This window comes from Schistocerca serialis, chromosome 1, assembly GCF_023864345.2.
Source record: "Schistocerca serialis cubense isolate TAMUIC-IGC-003099 chromosome 1, iqSchSeri2.2, whole genome shotgun sequence".
In the NCBI taxonomy this organism is placed as follows: domain Eukaryota; kingdom Metazoa; phylum Arthropoda; class Insecta; order Orthoptera; family Acrididae; genus Schistocerca; species Schistocerca serialis.
Window position 1 is genome coordinate 1,040,012,102 of NC_064638.1, and position 16,075 is coordinate 1,040,028,176.

A 16,075-nucleotide genomic window follows, 5' to 3' on the forward strand; every position below is an offset into this window, starting at 1 on the left:
TTCTGTGGGATCTGTGCACACAATCCTGCATGACGACCTGAAAATGCGAAAAGTGTCATCCAGGTGGGTGCCACGAATGCTGACGGACGACCACATGGCTGCCCATGTGGCATGTTGCCAAACAATGTTGACGCGCAACGACAGCATGAATGGGACTTTCTTTTCGTAGGTTGTGACAATGGATGAGACGTGGATGCCATTTTTCAATCCGGAAACAAAGCGCCAGTCAGCTCAATGGAAGCACACAGATTCACCGCCACCAAAAAAATTTCGGGTAACCGCCAGTGCTGAAAAAATGATGGTGTCCATGTTCTGGGACAGCGAGGGCGTAATCCATACCCACTGCGTTCCAAAGGGCACTACGGTAACAGGTGCATCCTACGAAAATGTTTTGAAGAACAAATTCCTTCCTGCACTGCAACAAAAACGTCCGGGAAGGGCTGCGCGTGTGCTGTTTCACCAAGACAACGCACCCGCACATCGAGCTAACGTTACGCAACAGTTTCTTCGTGATAACAACTTTGAAGTGATTCCTCATGCTCCCTACTCACCTGACCTGGCTCCTAGTGACTTTTGGCTTTTTCCAACAATGAAAGACACTCTCCATGGTCGCACATTCACCAGCCGTACTGCTATTGCCTCAGCGATTTTCCAGTGGTCAAAACAGACTCCTAAAGAAGCCTTCGCCGCTGCCATGGAGTCATAGCGTCAGCGTTGTGAAAAATGTGTGCGTCTGCAGGGCGATTACGTCGAGAAGTAACGCCAGTTTCATCGATTTCGGGTGAGTAGTTAATTAGAAAAAAAATCGGAGGCCTTAGAACTTGGATGCACCTCGTATATCTCAGAATAATGTTGTCACGACAAAATAATCATCATATGAATCTCTAAACTTTAAGAAATTCGTACATTTTTTCAGTTCGAGGTTAATGCCTCTGTCTTTGTCTTGAAAATTTCTTGTAATGTTAGCTAGCTTTTACCTTTCTTATAACAACTGGCAAGAATTTTGTTTTGAAAATTACTCCATCACAATGTAGACATATTTTTTCAGAATTTTTACTAGCTGTCAGTACCGCAAGTCGAAAGGATGATGTTGACCCGTCTAATTTACTGACTACCACCATGAACAGTATTATTCATAAAAGTTCTACTTAATCACAGAATCATTCCAGCAACTTATGTGCTTTACTAACTGATCCCCGCCACACGTTGATGCAGCTCACAAGGAACCCCCTGAGTGCGAGGTCGCATAAGGCCAATGTCGTTTACAGAATTCGACGCCACAAAACCACAATATTGGCTTCTAATGGCAACAGGAGCAGTACTGGATGTATCCAGTGGGGAACATAGCATGAGGCTACGGAGCATAGTTGAACTGCTTAATCAACGAGTAACTCGCAACGTTGCTACAGTGCTGGTGGTGTTGATACAAAGCAGAGCAAAGGCAACGACAAAAAAAGCAAACATTGCATTATATGTACAACAACAGCTGCCGAATTTTGCAGAGTGGGAAAGAAGTGACGGATGAAATATTAGCGTTTCGTCAAGATGAGTCAGTGGAATGTGTGGCGTCGTACACTCTCGGTACATGAGGAGTGCAATGATGATGATACGTGCTCAGCAAGTGAAAGTGATACTGAAACAGCTGTCGAATCATGCAGTTCGTCAATCTCGTCGGACAGTGAAACGTAGCAAAGGACAATCGTTGTCCAAGGAGCAGGTGCTAAACGTTATTATGTACATGGAAGATCATCTGCAGCGTAGTAATAAAACAATTATGAACAACAAATAACCGTGTAGAGCATAAGAAACAATACGGGTATTCGAGGGACTTGATACGAATACTGGTGTTTGCGAGTTTCAAGTATGCTCGATACAATTTAAAGGATGAGGAAGATATTTGCATACTACGATATACATATAAAATTGCGAGTCTCATATTACCGTGATTTCAAGGGAGCGCTCAACAAGTGAAAGTGATACTGAAACAGCTGTTGAACCGTGCAGTTCGTCAATCTTGTCGGACAGTGAAACGTAGCAAAGGACAATCGTTGTCCAAGGAGCAGGTGCTAAACGTTATTATGTACATGGAAGATCATCTGCAGCGTAGTAATAAAACAATTATGAACAACAAATAACCGTGTAGCGCATAAGAAACAGTAGGGGTATTCGAGGGACTTGTTACGAAAACTGGTGTTTGCGAGTTTCAAGGATGCTCGATACAGTTTAAAGGATGAGCCAGATTGTTACCTACTACGATATATACATAAAATTGCGCGTCACATATATTACAGTAATTTCAAGGGCAGCAGTGGATGGCTGCTTAACGTGAAACAAAAAAAAAAAAAAAGGTTCAAATGGCTCTGAGCACTATGGGACTCAACTGCTGTGGTCATAAGTCCCCTAGAACTTAGAACTACTTAAACCTAACTAACCTAAGGACATCACACACATCCATGCCCGAGGCAGGATTAGAACCTGCGACCGCAGCGGTCGTGCGGTTCCAGACTGTAGCGCCTTTAACCTCTAGGCCACTCTGGCCGGCTAACGTGAAACACAGCTAGAGAATTGGTAGATGTAAGGTCACGAAATTTCAAACAAAGCTTCAACTTGGTGAAGCACAGAAAACTGCAGAAACCACCCGAAAATTTGTGCATGACATAAACTAACTTATCCCATTGTTCAGTAAGGAATTTGTTTTGCCGGCCGGTGTGGCCGTGCGGTTCTAGGCGCTTCAGTCTGGAACCGCGTGACCGCTACGGTCGCAGGTTCGAATCCTGCCTCGGGCATGGATGTGTGTGGTGTCCTTAGGTTAGTTAGGTTTAAGTAGTTCTAAGTTCTAGGGGACTGATGACCACAGATGTTAAGTCTCATAGTGCTCTGAGCCATTTGAACCATTTTTTTGAATTTGTTTTTAACACCTACAAGTCGGGATTTGAAGAGAAAATGCATATGAAAGGAACCCTGGAAATTAGAGATACCAAGAGAGATGTATCAAGATCTACTAATATCAAAGCCTTAACATATTCCTATGCACTTATGCCGTCTGTTAATCTTGTTTAAATTGTCTGTAAAGTTGTTTATTGTGCCCCGAGAAGTTGGAGGTGCTCTGCCCACGGCGATTCTTTCTCGCAAGCGTGATCTTGCAAGGGCAGCAGTGAATATTTACATCACAGCAAGCAAGAGTGGGAAACTGGGCATAAGAGAACTACAACTACAGTATGAGCGCTGCTTTTGGCCAACAGATGGTCAAAATAAATTACTTTTGCTTGATTTATGGTCTACATTTAAAAACCATACTCCCTTAGAGCAAACCATCCCTCTTGAAAATTGCATGACATTGTAGTTCATACCACCTGGAACCACAAGACAAATTCAGCCTTTGGATGCTTGTTCTTTCTGTGAAGGATAGCCAGTTTCAAGACTGTTTCGCATTCGGTTGTAAGCCATCATATTCCATCAGTTCCCATCACCCCGTTACGTCAGTATGATTCCATATGCGTTCTTTAAGAGTGGATATCTCCACGTTCTGTAACTCTCAAGCAGTTCGGCTACGACCTTGATGTGCGAACCTTTGTGACCACTGTGCAGTGCCACTTTTCGTTCGGTGTTCAACGTTCAAGTTGATGGTTTGTTTTGAACATTCCTTGACTGCCGACCATGTCTACTTGACGTGTAATAACACATCCCATGGAAGGTTGATCTCTGCACCTCACGAACACTCGTGTTCTGTCGCCCTCTTGTTGCAAATGGTGAGTCACTAGCAGCTAATATTTTCCTGTTGCAACTGTTAACACAACACTTTCAAATGAGCCTTAATGAAGACTGAACTTGCAACTTTACGCTCAAGGGGTTCCTTGTCGCTCTCGTTAAATGAAAAAAAGAAAGAAAGAAAAGCTGTACCACACGTTTCTAGTATGTATGGGAATTGAATAATATGGTTCTCCGCCGATCTCTGTCCATATTCTCCTCCCCCTCTCTTTGTCCATCACCTCCTCCCCCTTTTTCTAGCCATCTCCAACTTTCCGCTTTCTATGTCGATTTCTCTCCACCCCTCTGCCAACCATACCTTCCCCCATCTCGCTGGTTCTGAGCCTCGTTCACTGGTATTGAAAATTCAGCAGTATTCAAATCATAAGCCGATAAGCCATGAGTACAATTTTCCGGTACGCTAATAACGCTTCACTGTTATACACACACACACACACACACACGCACATAGCATATGCCCGTCAGAATGTTCCATAGAATATTGGGTAAAAGTTTGAAATAAATTGGTCAAGAATTTTTTGAGATTTTTGATAGTAAAGTTTCCCTTTAATACACTACGTATGTATTCGTATATTATATGTATTAAAAATTGGCATAAAAACCACTAGCGTATTCGACCATTGTGTCAACATTTTGTTGCAATCGGTGAAGAAATTTTGGAGATTTAAGATTTTAAAGAAACGAACATGCTATTTTTACTGACAACGTATCGCCTATATCAATATAAGTATATACAATTTTATATACCATATGGCGTTGCAGTAGGTACATAAAAATAGACGCGTATTTGTATGCAGCTCTGTGACAACCTTTAAAAGCAATCGCCGAAGAACTTTCGGAGATTTATGCTTTTGTACAAACTATATATACATATATTGCTTCAAAAGCACGCTGTAACGGTTCCTAATACTTTTGAGACTGAACGTGATGAGTTGATGTTAGTCAAGAATGCCTTTCCGGCACAAAGACGCCGTTATCAGCCTCCCTGAATATGAACGAGGTCATGTAATAGGGCTGCGAGTACCTGTGTGGTCCTTCTGCGATACTGCAGAAAGACTTGTCAGGAATGTAGACACTGTACATGATCGCTGGCAACGGTGATCACGAGAATGTACAGTCGCAATAAGTCTGAGCACCGAAATGCCACGTGGCACTACAGAGAGAGGAGACCATCGTGTTGGTCGTATTTCTCTGGTTCGTCGTTTCGCATCTGGAACAGCAGTTTAAGCAGCAGTTGGCATTACAGTGGCACAACGAACTATTACCAGCCGGTTAGTTCAACGACAGCTCCGAGCCAGACGCCTTATAGCTTGCATTCCACAATTCCACTGTCCCGAAACACCTCCAACTGAGACTTCAGGAGTGTCAAGGGAGAGGACAACGGAGAGCAGGACTGAGGTCTGCTGTGTTTTTTGATGAAATCTGGTTCACCCTCAGTGCCAGTGATGGCGGCGTGTGTTAGAACGAGGTCAGTTGATAACCTGCACCAAACCTGTGTTTGTGCTAGACACATTGGAGCTACATCTGGAGTTGTAGTCTTGGGTGCTATATCGTATGACGCAGGAGCACTCGTGTGGCTATCCCACACACCCTGACTGCAGAACCGTTCTTCAGACTGACGAGCTGATTCGAACTGCTGCGCTGCCATTAATGAACAACATTCCAGGGGGTGTTTTCCAACAGGATAACGCTCGCCCACATACTGCTCTTGTAACCCATCATACTCTAAGACGTGTAGTCATGTTGCCTTGGCCTGCGCGACCACCTGATCTGTCTCCAATCTAGCACATGCCGAACATCATGAGACGACAACACCAGCATTAACCACAATCAAGAACCGTCCCTGTATTGACTGACGAATGCAACGGGCATGGAACTCCATTTAACAAACTGGCTTCCTGCACCTGCGCAACACAATGTATGCAAGTTTGCATGCTTGCTTGCATTCAACGTTCTGGCGGGTGTGCCGTATATTGATGTACTGGCATTTCACATTTGCTATGGGTTACCGCGCGGTTACATTAACATGTGATCTTGCAATGTGAATCACTTAAATGTGTTCCCTAGATAAATGAATTCCAGAAATTTCATTACTCTACATTAATTATACCACTGGCCATTAAAATTTCTACACCAAGAAGAAATGCAGATGATAAACAGGTATTAATTGGACAAATGTATTATTCTAGAACCGACATGTAATAACACAGTAAATTGAGGACATTAACACATAGTTTAATTTTCCTTCCTTTTCGTGTTCAGTTTATTAAGCAACTTTGCTTTGAAGCAGTTTAGTACAAGAGCCAATGTTAGTGGCACTGAAACTAGTTAAATTTTTGTATTTTCTGTGCAAAGTTACATATATACACTACTGGCCATTAAAATTGCTACAGCAAGAAGAAATGCAGATGATAATCGGGTATTCACTGCACAAATATATTATAGTAAAACTGACATGTGATTACATTTTCACGCAATTTGGATGCATACATCCTGAGAAATCAGTACCCAGAACAACCACCTCTGGCTGTAATAACGGCCTTGAGACGCCTGGGCATTGAGTCAAACAGAGCTTGGATGGCGTGTACAGGTACAGCTGCCCATGTACCTGCAACACGATTCCACAGTTCATCAAGAGTAATGACTGGCATACTGTGACGAGACAGTTGCTCGGCCACCATTGACCAGACGTTCTCAGTTGGTGAGATATCTGGAGATTGTGCTGGCCAGGGCAGCAGTCGAACATTTTCTGAATCTAGAAAGGCCCGTACAGGACCTGCAACATGCGGTCGTTTTTTTATCCCGCTGAAATGTAAGGTTTCGCAGAGATCGAATGAAGGGTAGAGCCACGGGTCGTAACATCTGAAATGTAACGTCCACTGTTCAAAGTGCCGTCAATGGGAACAACAGGTGACCGAGACGTGTGACCAATGGCACCCCATACTATCACGACGGGTGATACGCTAGTATGGCGATGATGAATACACGCTTCCAATGTGCGTTCACCGCGATGTCGCCCAACACGGATGCGACCATCATGATGCTGTAAATAGAACCTGGATTCATCCGAAAAAACGACGTTTTGCCATACGTGCACCCAGGTTCGTCGTTGAGTACACCATCCTGCGATGGCGCTCCTGTCTGTGATGCAGCGTCAAGGGTAACCGCAGCCATTGTCTCCGAGCTGATAGCTCATGCTGCTGCAAAAAGCGTCGTCGAAATGTTCGTGCAGATGGTTGTTGTCTTTGAAACGTCCCCATCTGTTGACTCAGGGATCGATACCGTGCTGCACGATCCGTTACATCCATACAGATAAGATGCCTGTCATCTCGACTGCTAGTGATACGCGGCCGTTGGGATCCAGCACGGCGTTCCGTATTACCCTCCTGAACCCACCGATTCAATGTTCTGCTAACAGTCATTGGACCTCGACCAACGCGAGCAGCAATGTCGCGATACGATAAACCGCAATCGCGATAGGCTACAATCCGATCTTTATCAAAGTAGGAAACGTGATGGTACGCATTTCTCTTCCTTTCCCGAGGCATCAAAACAACGTTTCACCAGGCAACGCCGGTCAACTGCTGTTTGTGTATGAGAAATCGGTTGGAAACTTTCCTCATGTTAGCACGTTGTAGGTGTCCCCACCGGCGCCAACCTTGTGTGAATGCTCTGAAAAGCTAATCATTTTCATATCACAGCATCTTCTTCCTGTCGGTTAAATTTCGCGTCTGTAGCACGTCATCTTCTTGGTGTAGCAATTTTAATGGCCAGTAGTGTATATTTGATGTTGCAATTTCTTTTGCTTCAATGTACATTCAGATGCCACACGGCTCTCCCGTAAACGCCTCGAATCATTTGACATGAGACAAAGCATTGAGTCGTCAGACCAGGCTACAGGCCTACTGTCAGCTACTACAGAATTTTTATGGCGCTGCCGTAGGTATACAGGGTGTTACAAAAAGGTACGGCCAAACTTTCAGGAAACATTCCTCACACACAAATAAATAAAAGATCTTATGTGGACATGTGTCCGGAAACGCTTACTTTCCATGTTAGAGCTCATTTTAGTTTCGTCAGTATGTACTGTACTTCCTCGATTCACCACCAGTTGGCCCAGTTGAAGGAAGGTAGTGTTGACTTCGGTGCTTGTGTTGACATGCGACTCATTGCTTTACAGTACTAGCATCAAGCACATCAGTACGTAGCATCAACAGGTTACTGTTCATCACGAACGTGGTTTTGCAGAGTGCAATGTTTACAAATGCGGAGTTGGCAGATGCCCATTCGATGTATAGATTGGCACAGGGTAATAGCCGTGGCGCGGTACGTTTGTATCGAGACAGATTTCCAGAACGAAGGTGTCCCGACAGGAAGACGTTCGAAGCAACTGATCGGCGTCTGAGGGAGCACGGAACATTCCAGACTATGACTCGCGACTAGGGAAGTCCTAGAACGATGAGGACAACTGCAATGGACGAAGCAATTCTTCGTGCAGTTGACGATAACCCTAATGTCAGCGTCAGAGAAGTTGCTGCTGTACAAGGTAACGTTGACCACGTCACTGTATGGAGAGTGCTATGGGAGAACCAGTTGTTTCCGTACCACGTACAGCGTGTGCAGGCACTATCAGCAGCCGATTGGCCTCCACGGGTACACTTCTGCGTATGGTTCATCCAACAAAGTGTCAATCCTCATTTCAGTGCAAATGTTCTCTTTACGGATGAGGCTTCATTCCAACGTGATCAGATTGTAAATTTTCACAATCAACATGTGTGGGCTGACGAGAATCCGCACGCAATCGTGCAATCACGTCATCAACACAGATTTTCTATGAACGTTTGGGAAGGCATTGTTGGTGATGTCTTGATTGGGTCCCATGTTCTTCCACCTACGCTCAATGGAGCACGTTATCATGATTTCATACGGGATACTCTACCTGTGCTGCTAGAACATGTGCCTTTACAAGTACGATACAACATGTAGTTCATGCACGATGGAGCTCCTGCACATTTCAGTCGAAGTGTTCGTACGCTTCTCAACAACAGATTCGGTGACCGATGGATTGGTAGAGGCGGACCAATTCCATGGCCTCCACGCTCTCCTGACCTTAACCCTCTTGACTTTCATTTATGGGAGCATTTGAAAGCTCTTGTCTACACAACCCCGGTACCAAATGTAGAGACTCTTCGTGCTCGTATTGTGGACGACTGTGATACAATACACGATTTTCCAGGGCTGCATCAGCGCATCAGGGAGTCCATGCGACGGAGGGTGGATGCATGTATCCTCGCTAACGGAGGACATTTTTAACATTTCGTGTAACAAAGTGTTTGAAGTCACGCTGGTACGTTCTGTTGGTGTGTGTTTCCATTCCATGATTAATGTGATTTGAAGAGAAGTAATAAAATGAGCTCTAACATGGAAAGTTTCTTTCTTTGTGTGTGAGGAATGTTTCCTGAGAGTTTGGCCTTTCTTTTTGTAACACCCTGTATAAAAACGCGCGCTATTCAAATGCAGTGTTGTGTCAAAGTGTCAAGGGGATCTTTGAAGAACTTCGGACATAGGAACGTATTAGAATGCAGCCTGGTGTCAAAATTTTGACTGGATCGACGAAGAACTTTCGGAGATGTTAAGACTTTTAGGGATATTTACATTTTTATTTACATAGATTGGTGACTTATTTGCGTTGTCATTTTTCTCGAATCTGCTGGCACAGGGTCAGGGACAGACGGACCCTGGATCCATGTGAGAGGATCGTTTTAGCAGCCGTTCTGGAGGCAATGGAGCGTCCGCAGATGGCGGTACGTGGCGCCACGTCAGCGCCATCGCAGCCCCGCCGTGCGCCCACAGAGTGCAGTGCTGGAATGGCACAGCCGGCGAGACGCTCACAGTACCGGATGACGTCAGAGCGACTGCACTGCATCCGTCTCCAGGAAGCAGACTCGAGGGCACGGTAGGTGCCGTGTGCAGGTTCCTTCTCTCCTGGCGTGTTACTCTGCGGAGCGCTCTCGCTATTTTCTGGCATTCCCAGGTGATACAAGATCTCAGAAAAGCAGAAAACATATTTCAGGGGAGCTCTGAAACGTTCATGACTTGGGCCTTCTCCTAACAGCAAGATAATATTTTATACGCTAACTGAAATGATGTTAGACATTATTAGTGGATTCGCCTGCAATAATAATCTGTAACTGTTACATACTAAGTGCGTTATTAGCAAAGGAGTCAACAAGCAGACAGAAAATGTGGCTGCAGTGAAGATTTTTGTAGCATGTGGATCCAGGAAAATCAAATCTCGCTCTCTGCAATGGATTCCCTGAATGTTCGTCAAACCTGCATCGTACGCGTGCAGCCTTGTCAACAAAGCTGATGGCATATTGGGAGTGTCCACAAAAATATATCTTGAAGATGTAGAAGGTAGAGCATCAAGAAAGGCCACCTGTAACGTTGATATAAACGTTTTGGATCGACGTGACAATAACCTGAATGAGTCAGTCTATGTCACGGTACGAAAAACAGCCCCAAGAAAGATCCCGGAACCACCTCAGGCCAGAACTACTGCATCCACACACTGTGGGTTAAAAGCCTAGTGAATAGTATGTGCTCCCGACGCCTCGAATCCTTTGAAAGTAAGCAAAATCTTGAATCATCTGACGACACTATAAGCCTACTGTCAGCTACTGCCCAATTTGTGCGATACTGGAACAACTGAAGACCTGCAGCTTTATGAACCATCGTGTGCATTGGCTTCTTACCAGGTACCCAACTCCAAATGTGCATTGCATGGATTTCCTTCGCATTGTTAGGTCGGAAACTGAGAAGAACCTGCATTCAGGGAGAGCAGCAGTTCTTGCAGGGTTTGACACCGACCGTCATTGACGAGACGCGTTTCTCAGTGGCAGTCCACGTCGGCAGCATCTTTTTACGAACGCTGTTTTTGTACCGCGTCATGACTGGTAGTGTATGCAGTTTCTTGCATATATGTGGTAATGTTTTTATCTTATTTTTGGTATTAGATGACAGTGCTGTGATTTCTCTTTTTTATCCGGTGACTCATACCTTGTATTGTTCCTGGATTTTTTTCAGCCAGAAGTCCTTAATAGTCGATTTGTCACTCCATACAGGTTCTGAGTACAAGCAGTGTTATCTTTGGCCAGTAGTGTTTTCGTTGTGTTCATAACATTTGTTAGCTGGCGCGTGTGGCCGAGTGGTTCTAGGCGCTTCAGCCTGGAACCGCGCGACAGCAGATTCGACTCCAGCCTCGGGCATGGATGTGTGTGATGTTCTTAGGTTAGTTACCTTTAAGTAGTTCTAAGTTCTAGGGGACTGATGACCTCAAATGCTAAGTCCCATAGTGATCATAGAGCCATCTGAACAATTTCAGTTGTCGAGACAAGATTAAGCAAAATTATCTCTTCCCGTCCCTTGGACTCAAAGTTATAGATTCGCCTCTCCTTTACCATTCCATTAACGAATTATTTGGCAGAGTAATATTTTTTTTTTACAAAAAGTGAGTTTTGTCGCGCTTGTTGTAATTGATAAAAGTCAGTTTCATAATGCCGTTTTTAAATTCTAGTTTCTTCTATATGATTCATTATGTTCAGTTTCTTTCACTGACTCCTTAATAAAATTTTATTTTGTAATCTTGAGTCGCCGCATTGCGTCTAGCAGAACACAATTGCTCAATGCTTAAAGACTGATGTGCTGAGGTTAGTTGCTTTTCCTTGCATTGCATTTGGGCAAAGTTCTCATTAGTTGCTTTGCTGCTGTGCTGAATTTTAACATTCACAGCTTTAGAGCAGTATCGAGTTTCCATGGGAAGTTACAAAATTTTGTTTAACATCACTGTCAGGACGCAGTGAGACTATTTATAGTCAAACACTGCATTTCAAATTATTATCAGCGTCAGTTCAGTCAAAATTTCTTTCAGATCTCATTTATTTGGTCCGACATTCTTACCCTTACAATGCTGTGTTACATGTCCGAATGTGTGTCATTTAACGTTACGGATCTTACCTAGTCATTTGGGATGCATAAATTTGCAGCGAATTTTAACAGAAGCATTTTGAGTATTTACTCTTTCAAAATTTAGTTTGTAATTTTATACAAAGTTTGTGTGTTGAAATGGCAGGACACGTACTCTGAGTCTTACATTGTACCGCCGCCGCGTGGGGTAACCATGCCGTCTTGGGCACCTTGCCACGGTTCGCGCGGCTCCCCCCGTCGGAGGTTCGATTCCTCCCTTGGGCATGGGTGTGTGTGTTGGTTCAAATGGCTCTGAGTACTATGGGACTCAACATCTGAGGTCATCAGTCCCCTAGAACTTAGAACTACTTAAACATAACTAACCTAAGGACATCACACACATCCATGCCTGAGGCAGGATTCGAACCTGCGACCGTAGCAGTCGCGCGGTTCCAGACTGTAGCGCCTAGAACCGCTTGGCCACCCTGGCCGGCTGTGTGTGTTGTCCTTATCATAAGTTTGTTGAAGTAAGATTAAGTAGTGTGTAAGCGTAGGGACTGATGACCTCAGCAGTTTGGTCCCATAGAACTTACCACAGCTATCCACTGTAGCACCAGGCCGACCAGAAAGACAGACCACGGCGCGTGCGTCACAGTACGTGACACTGCAGGCATTACGAATGCTAGCAGGCGTCTCCGGCGTGGAGCGAGTAACTGTTCCAGACGAACGTAATAATTTTTGACTGCGTGTTTACATGCATACTAGTTGTAGACAGCACACAACAAAATTAAGACCTTTAATGAGTACGTTTTCAATGAAATATTAATTTCCCGTGGGCCCTCCATGGCGCCGAGAGTTCACGAATTGTGGCGGACAAGCCGACTAGACAGACTGGACCTCCGTATTGAGTAACCGTCTGGGGTGAACACTCGTGGTTATCCCACGTACCCTGACTGCTAATTTCTGACGTCAGTCTGGTGATTCGACCTGTTGTGCTGCCATTCATGAACAGCATTCCAGTGGGTGCTTTCCAACAGGATAACGCTCGCCTGCATACCGCTGTTGTAAACCTACTCGTCTACAAAGTGGCTACATGTTCGCTTGGCCTACTCGATCACCAGATCTGTCTCCAATCGAGCACATATGGGGCTCATCGGATGGCAGTTCCAGCGTCATCCACAAACAGCATTAACCGTCAGTGTATCGACCGACCAAGTGCAAGAGGCATGGAACTCCATTGTACAAACAGACGTCCGGCACCTGTAGAGCGCAATGCGTTCACGATAGCATGCTTGTGTTCAACATTGTTGCGGTTACATCGGTTATTATGTTCCAGCGTTTCACATTTGCAACGGCTTACCCCGCGCTTGCATTAACCTGTGATATGGCAATACTACTTACTTAAATATGTTATTTAGATAAATATATTCTAGAAATATCATTGCTCTACGTTAATTATATTTTGGTGATGCAATATTTTTACGTCCGTGTATTTTTATTTCTTTATCAAGGATAATCCTTAAGCAATAAAGTCGCCTTTTGGGAGGTTTCCCAAACCAAGAAATTGCTGTAAATATTTAGGAGTCAGCTTCATTCTGTTCTTAGTTATAGTTTCACCAGCTTCTGAAAATAAGCACGCACTGGACACAGGTGCAGAAACGACGATAAAATGTTTTTGAGCATATTTGTACAAACATGGAAAAATGAATCATCCCGCTCTGTAAACGGGATACTTTTTTAAAGATATTACAGGGTTTGACAAATAAAGAGATAAGTCGTCCCTTTGATGTGAGTCCTTTTTATTTTTGCGGTCATGTGCTACTTGTTTCTGATGTTTCCTGAAGTTGTATTCCCGTATTACAGCAGGAGAAACAACATTTTACTCAGTTTCACATGCACTACTTTTTTGCTCACATACCATACTTACGAGTCTTTGTATGGCAAATCCGCATACTGCTGGATCTTCAAAATGCAAGTTTTTAATCCTTGGATCCATTAGAGCAGCAAATGGCTGCGTGGCATTTGATTCAGTCAACCCATACCTTTTATTCAACTCTCTCTGGGAAACGTCTTTGCATTTTTTGATAAATGGCGAGGCTAATGTTTTACTATTAAGCTCTGTTGACAATCATTGGTATAATTTTGGATATGGTAACATTCTTTTGTCTTGACGCTTGTCTTGCGACATATCCAGCAGGGTTTATAAAGCCGTAACTAGGTCGATTGTTTCTATCTCTACAGTAGACAGAGTCACTCTCACTACTGGGATGTAATTGTTACATCAATTCGATACAAACACTTATCTTTCGCTACCGAGTAAGTATTGAATGATTCTGTAAGTAATCGGTACCGAAATAGAAGTATCGAATACATACTTGTATTGGAACATCCCTATCCACAGCTTCACGCAGCACATATTGTGTTCCCAGAATGAATTTTCACTCTGCAGCGGAATGTGTGCTGATTTGAAACAGCTTGTCAGATTAAAATTCTGTAATGGACCAGACCTATCTTCGACTGAGCTCTACAAGCACGCTTCGCCCTGTTACAGCTAACGTAAATACAATAACACATGGTTCAGTGCGCCTTCGGCATTCTAACGGCTCGGACTTGCTTAGCGCACCGGCAACGCCCCGATTAGCGCGAGCTTTGTTTACAGCTGTGACGCTTCACAGAGCGGTGCATTGATTACTACAGATCACGATGGCTCTTTCTTTCCGGAAGGCGACTATCAAGTTTACGTTCGACGCACAATACACAAAACCAAAAGCACACTAAATCGAACGTTTCATACGCGAAGTGGTGAAACTAGATCCCTCGGAACTAATAGGAATTCACCTATGAATAGTGGCCAGCGTCGTATACGTAAAACTCATAGATGTGGAATACTAAACATCGACCCACGGTGTTGCCCTGACTGTAGGGCATGTCCGCTTCGTGAGTGTTTACTCACCATCTGGCTCGACCAAGAGACATGAACGCACAACCTCTTACACAGAGGAAGTGTCGCCGCTATTTTGAGGAAGTCAGGAGAATTATATTGTCGGCGGCGACTTCAACTGCGTTCTGCGGCCCGAGGACCAACGACCACACTTCGTTCCTTGCCCGGCGTTACAGACGCTGGTCCGGGATCTTGCACTGCATGACATCTGGGAAATGACGCACGGCGACAGTCGGGAATATACGTACTTTACAAGCCACTCAGCTAGTGGATTATACAGGGTGTATACCCTGCTGCTATTGTCGCAGGTTCGAATCCTGCTTCGGGCATGGATGTGTGTGAGGTCCTTAGGTTAGTTAGGTTTATGTAGTTCTAAGTCTAGAGGATTGATGACCTCAGATGTTAAGTCCCACAGTGCTCAGAGCCATTTTTGTTAAGTCCCATAGTGCTCAGAGACATTTGAACCAGACGGGGTGTATGTGTCATTTGGGCTACACAAGGCGGCGATTGACACGGAGGTGTGCACCATGGCTCTGCCACGACATAAGACATGCCGCAGTAGGGGCCCATGGAAGCTCAACCTTACCCACCTGCGGGATGAGAACTGTTTACGGGGGATTAACCCTTAAATGGCGGCTCTGCAGCTTCAAACCGGCTTTACGCAGAACGTTCACATGATATGGCCAAGATAAGTCAGATTGGCAACGGGTGACTTCCGAATTTTATTTCACAGCCCTACGTGAGTTGGCGAAACAACCAACCTCTCCCGACCGTCACCAGACTGTCCGACGTATCAAAGCACAACAGCTGCGTCTTACGGCAGTGAGCCGGCCGGGGTGGCCGAGCGGTTCGAGGCGCTACAGTCTGGACCCACGCGACCGCTACGGTCGCAGTTTCGGATCCTGCCTCGGGCATGGATGTGTGTGATGTCCTTAGGTTAGTTACGTTTAACTAGTTCTAAGTTCTAGGGGACTGATGACCTCAGAATTTAAGTCCCTTAGTGCTCAGAGCCATTTGAACCATTTTTTTTTTTACGGCAGTGAAGATGGATAGAGTTAAAGTACGTGGGAGGATGCTCGACGGATTACGCAAAGAACGGCCGTCATTACACCATATACTGAGAGAACGAAGGCAGTGGCGACGTACACCTATAATAGATGTCGAAATGGCCGATGGATCGCGGGCCACGTTATAGAAGGATATTGGACATGCTTATGCTCACCACAATCGTAGTTTCTATGTGGAGGACCAGCTGGACAGAGCAGGACTGGCAGCCGTGATTCGCGAAAAGCTAACGGACGAGCATCCCACTGCAGTGGACGGCCTTATGGCCGAAATCACCATATAAGAACTGGACGTTGCCCTAAAATGTGGTGCGTTAAATAAATCCCCCAGACTAGA